Here is a 6,291-nt window from a genome sequence, read left to right on the forward strand (position 1 = left end):
CTGTATTTTCTTCCTGCATTTCCTGTTGTTTCCACCCACAATCCAAGGGCATGGGGTAGGTGAATTGGCTTCTGGGAAAATTAGCCCTGCTGTGAGTACGCATGTATCTGTGTTTGTGTGTGTGTCATGCGATGGGCTGGTGTACCTTCTAGTGCGTATCTTTCCTTGTGCTTGCCAGGATAGAGTATGGCTCCCCTGATACTCTGAATTAGAAGTAGTATTTAGAAAATGGATGGATTAATACCTTAAATCAGAACGAGGAAGGCATTTGGAAGAGTTGCTAACAGTACATGGTGAGAAACCCCTGGTTCTTACTAAACTGAAATATTATGAAAGTGGCCAAAGGGCTGCTAAACATCTAGCTTTCAAAAGAACAAAGAACATTTATCAGGAACAGAATTGGTTAAAGAACATTTTTTTAAAAAAATCAGGCATTATTATTATAAATACAAGATAAAAGTCAAAACAATCAATTACTAGAAGAACCAAAATAGTTCAAGATTATTTGCCAAATTCTATCAAGATTTATACAGTACAAATGATGTAAAGGGTATGGTTGGTAAAACTAAATCATACTTTTAAAAGCTTAATTAATTAAGATCAGAATAACATCCCTCTTTCTCCGATAACTAAAGATGAATTTAAAACTACACTTAAAAACATTAAGACAGGCAAATGCCCAGGCAAGTGATGGATATACAACTGAATTCTATAAAGTTCTCTAAATTCTCCAGTAAGAGCTAACTCCCACTCTGTTTACGCTGTGTATAACTAACCTCCTCACTTTTTAGCACAATCTTCCATTTACAATCTGTATTTTGGAACACATTTTTCTAAGCATATGTTACAACCCCACGTGTCTAGGGGTAAAAGGGTGTAACATTAAGGATGGATTTGGATGCAGGTGGGTTTCTGGTGAGGGACTTAGGAAGCGTGACAACAAGGTTGATGCAAAAGAGATTTATTTTAAAGTGAATAAATGACTGGTATAATTACAGGACACAATAACAACACAGGGAAAATGAATTTGAGCAGTGCCGAAGGAAAGAAAACAACAAATAAAATCCAACTGGCTAATAAAGTGAGGGAAAGCTGACCTAACTACGAAAACGAAACCCGAAACATTTGGTCTTCGGCGTCTTCTAATGCCCTAGCTAAACCTTCACTAACTACCCAAGACCATACAAGATAAAAGGCACTCACCCATCCTAAACTAGTGTTACTAATACAGAGACTAACTATGTGTGCACAATGTACCAGACGACCTAAACTACCCCTTTACACAAAAGTTAACACAAATACACAAGTAACCTACGAATACAAATAAGAGAAAACGAGAGTAGACAAGGAATAGGGTACAAAAGAGCACAGAGGTTGATATAAGACGTTTGGGCAAGGTAATGGCGAAGTAAAGATAATACAAACAAACGAAAGTATGAGGAGATGACACAAACCAACTGAAGCTATACGAAAATACAAGAGAAATGAAGCCGAAGCAAAACGAGAAGCGAAGCGAAATTGAAGCGAAGCTGAGACGAGCAGAACCAAAGTCAATCGAAAGGCCCCTTTATTCTGAAAACCACCAAGTTAAATACTGAAAACGTTGAGTTCTGATTGGCTGAGAAGCTGATTGATGACGTACAGGTATACGGCAAAGTGAATGAATTAACGAACCAATGGGGAGGGAGAACAACCAAAGTAAGGAAGTGTGGAACATGGCAACAAAAACACACATGACACACACTGGGACGTAACAGCATAATTTCTTTCAAAGTCCATATCTGCCTATGAGACATATTGTTATAATATTGCTCCAAATGGGGGGTTCTGAAAATTGTGAAAAATGGGAATTTTTGGGAAGCTGGTCATTACCGTTGAATTCTTTGACACAGCTTTGGTGAAAAGATTAATAATCCAGACACACTTGGTTGAACAAATACATATTATTAATGATTATAAAGACAAACACTACACTACACACAACATAACACAAGTTACTATGTTTACACTATGTACAAACAAGGCATTTCAGAGGCCTAACATTCTAATCACCCAGAAAAACCCCAGACTTCTACTAAGTATTACTTTTAATGCCTACAGAGGCCACATAAAAGATAAGCTGCCTTCTTAAAAGATGCAATACAACCTGCAGTTAAATCTGTCTCTGCACCCCAGTGCCACAAAATAATTGGGACCCTATCTCTCAGGAAAGAATGAGGTATCTTTTACCCAGGAAACCCAAGTTCCCTAGAAACACAGAATATCATGCTTTCTCTAGCAAGGTTCAAATACTTAGCTCCAGTCAGGTTTTGTTTGGATGATCATGAAGTAGGGGCTCTCGCCTGTTGCAAGCAAGTTCCAACTCCTCTCTTGTGGTCTCTCCTCTCTCTACTTTCCCGCTTCTCCTTTTCTTGTCCTTCTCCCCTGTCCTCTCTCTTCTTGCTGTCTCTCGCCTCTTCTCTCCTCTCCGTGGTCTTATAAGATGTGTTTACCCATGCCTTAATTACCTAGGTATAACAAGGTAAGCGTTACAATTGTTTTTGATCATTTCAAAAACAAAACGCACCAGAGGGCTCCCTTCTTCAGAGCAGGGAAATGAACAACTTGAATATCAGAGTTGTCACAAGTATTCAGCATCTCACTCTTCACCTCTGCAAACAAAATGCTTTAAATGAGAAGAAATATAATCACTGCTATGTGAATGCTGTGAGGACATTGATTAATGTCAAATATTGACAAATTAAATATAAAACTATTTACCCCATGTTTAAATCCCTGGTACATAGTTATTCAATTTAGCCTCATAGTCCTGCTGTGTCTGAACACACAGAGCCAAGTGCTGCTTTAACCAGACTCTTGACACCCCATTCCAGCTGTATTGAGTAGAATAAGGACTCAGCTGGTCTCATCCTCTGCTCCATATAAAGCTGTTCTCTCTCCAGTCCTGCTGTCCTGGGAATGTTAATGCTAAACTGCTCATCTTGTTTTGTCAAAACACACAGCACCAAGCCTGTGTTTCCAGCACTGACTGGCTACAAGTGCTGCTGAACCCAGGAAGATGATTTGCATAGAAGAGACACTTTGCATTGGCAGCAAATGCTTCAGTGCTCTGGGAGTGTTTATAGCCCTGTGAGTTTAACACTTCTTGACTGAGAGCTGCGCTTCATGGCAACCGAACCCACAGCAACAATGACCTTCATCACCATCTTCATCTGGACACTCCTCATCTGGGTTCAGGGTATGAATGAATGGGTTTGAAATTATTTTAGAAATAAGATATCTAAAATGAACAGAGTATAGCATGAAAACAGTGAAATCATAAAAAATACCTTATAAAATAATTTTAGTTTTTTCCTCCTCATAGGTTGTTTTATCTTTCCTTTTCAGAATCCAGTGGACAGATTACTGTGACTCAGACTCCACTAATATCTACTGCTCCTGGACAGACACTCACTCTGAGCTGTAAGACCAGTTCTGCAGTGTACATTTATAACTCTAAGCACTTACTAGCCTGGTATCAACAGAAAACTGGAGAAGCTCCTAAACTCCTGATCTATGGAGCAACTAACCGTCAGACTGGGATCCCAGAGCGTTTCAGTGGCAGTGGATCTGGGACTGACTTCACTCTGACCATCACAGGAGTCCAGGCTGAAGATGCTTCAGATTATTATTGTCAGAGTTACCACAGTGGTAATGTTTTCACACAGTGTTACACACCCGTACAAAAACCTCCCTCAGCAGGACTGCACAGTGACTGCACTGCTGCAGCTGGGACCTCCTGCAGCTGCTGAGGGTGAAGGCAAAGACACAGGACACAGCCTGTGGAGTTGCACACAAACACACTGGAAATCTCAGACAATTATTTGAATTCAGTTAGGTTAGTGTTGCCGTTTCTTAGTTTCTTGATGGAACTGTTTTTTTCCACTAAAATTATTGAAAACGTAGAGATTATACACTAAATTCCTCCCTCAATAGAAGAATCCACTTTAAAAACCCATCACTCATCCAGTTTAATGTCATTTGTTCTCCACTTTGTGTATCAAAGTCAGTTCATAAACTTTAAAGTAATTGAAATAAGGATATTTTTGTTCTTTTGAAAAATCATCTTGAAGATAATGATGACAAGTGAGCTGCATGTTTCAACCACTTCTTGTTGATTCAGAAAGTTTTCCACAAAGCCTAATGCATTAAAAAATTAGATCTTAGTTTCTAGATACCAGTGTTTCATTCTGATCAGGTGGTATTAAAGCAGGAGATTTGTTACTTTAAGTAATTTAAAGATCAGTTTGGGGAAAAACAATTCTTTCACTCCACAGGGACAGTAGTCCGGCTACACTTCTCTTGTATCTAAATATCTCACAGTCGTAACATCTGTTGTGCGAGTAGTGAAGGTCCAACAGCCTCTCCACACAATACAGGCTGATACTGACCTGCAGTCAGCACTGGAGGGCACTGTTTAAGCAGCTTTCACACACACATCTAAGTCTTTCTGGCCGCCCTGTGAAATTTTCTAATGTTTAAGCATAAGTTGACTCAGGTTTTAATGCCTTTTGCAATACTAAGATTTTGCATAATCTCAGATTTTATTAATTTTACATCACCTGGACATTTTACAAATATAAACATTACACTATATAGTAAGTCTGCAGATGAGTATTGCAGTTATCATGTCAAAGCCTGCATTGTCAAAGATAGACATGACATTATACAATAGTGATATTAGCAAGTGCATGTTTCCTCAAAAATAAAATGTTTTCTTAAAATTTGATCCTGCTGTTTCTAATTCCTGATGGCAAGCTGAACTGAAAGACCAACAGCCATTTTCATGCCCGATCACTCATCCCAAGAGCAAATACACAACTTCTCTCAGTGAAAGAAGCTATTAGTCTATCTAATGTCTGGAATGTGTGGGATGTGAGTGTGTATTTGCGTTTTGTATAGATGTTTACAAGTTTCTATAATCTCTGTGTATCTCTTTGTGTTGTGTGTCTGTGTTGTAGATGGTCTTTTTTCTGATTCTTGTGCTGGTAGAACTAACATTTTTTTTAAATACTAACACCACCATCAATTTAATATATTGCTTTCTTATTAGTTATAAATCAGTTTTAGGTATGCATCACTCTAGATATTATACATCTATGGGTCAGTATTGTTCTGTAACTGCTGTGCTTTTCTTAAAAAGCTGCTCTGACACTCAGAGAAGCTCATTTCAGGTGTATTAGAATGCCAGACTACTTGATGCCATCAACTCCTCCAGTTCTTCCACACGACAAATGAGTGCTGCTGCTTCTCCTACAGTAAATCTACTCACATGCTTCTCCTACAGTAACTTTGCTCACAGACACTCTTCTTCTACAGTAACTCTGCTCACACACACTCTTCTCCTACAGTAACTCTGCTCACACACACTCTTCTCCTACAGTAAATCTACTCACACAATCTTCTCCTACAGTACATTTCTCACTCACACTCTTCTCCTACAGTAAATCTACTCACACACTCTTATCCTACGATAACTCTGCCCACTCACACTCTTCTCTTCCAGTAACTCTGCCCACTCTCACTTTTCTCTTCCAGTAACTCTGCCCACTCACACTTTTCTCCTACAGTAAAATTCTCATTCACACTCTTCTCCTACAGTAACTCTGCTTACACACACTCTTCTCCTAGAGTAACTCGGCTCACCCACAGACTTCTCACTCAGTTAAGACTACCCCTGGGGTATTTTTGGCTACAAAATCGCAAGATGAGGCGAGAAACTAAAGCTGCTGATGGGAGGATTTGGACAGACAGGATGAGCCCTGCAGGTGGGCCAGGGCAGGACAGCCCAGATGGAGAAGAGTCTCCAGGGGCTCCTCTCCCTCTAACACTGCTGTCTTGATCATAACACAAGGGCTGGGTTTAACTCTCTTCTACCTGCTCTGAGAATCTGTCTCTCTTTCTCTGGCACATAGAACAGCTTACAGGTCCCTTTTAAAGACTCTAGACAATTATTAATATTCATGTGCACTAATTACTCTACTGCAGATTAACTAAACAAAGTCACACTTAGATGGAGACTGAAAGAAACATTAAATCTGTTCACTGGTTAGAAGCTGCTGTCCAGTGTTTGACTGCTGACTCTCCAGCTCAGTATGTATAATCTGCAGCTGATAGTTTGTGCTCTGTCCTGTCATCTTTGAGAAGATGGATAAGACTGATAGGACAGGCGATCTACATTCTGTACTCAAGGGCTCAAATTGAGGGCTTGGCTTTAAGGGAATATTTCCCAACAAATAATAATTAATTATT

At 39.5% G+C, this 6,291-nt stretch overlaps 1 long non-coding RNA gene across 1 annotated transcript in view; it reads left to right on the forward strand.

The window, feature by feature from the left end:
- LOC138224133 (uncharacterized) overlaps nt 1–4,768 on the forward strand; it is a 56,779-nt gene extending 52,011 nt beyond the window's left edge. Inside the window, exons 7-8 of the long non-coding RNA XR_011182479.1 lie at nt 3,003–3,238; nt 3,388–4,768. This is a non-coding gene — a long non-coding RNA (uncharacterized lncRNA). The remainder of the gene's footprint in view (nt 1–3,002; nt 3,239–3,387) is intronic.
- Nucleotides 4,769–6,291: the final 1,523 nt, after the last annotated feature.

The sequence above is a fragment of the Lepisosteus oculatus genome, chromosome 18 (genome assembly GCF_040954835.1).
Source record: "Lepisosteus oculatus isolate fLepOcu1 chromosome 18, fLepOcu1.hap2, whole genome shotgun sequence".
In the NCBI taxonomy this organism is placed as follows: Eukaryota; Metazoa; Chordata; class Actinopteri; order Semionotiformes; family Lepisosteidae; genus Lepisosteus; species Lepisosteus oculatus.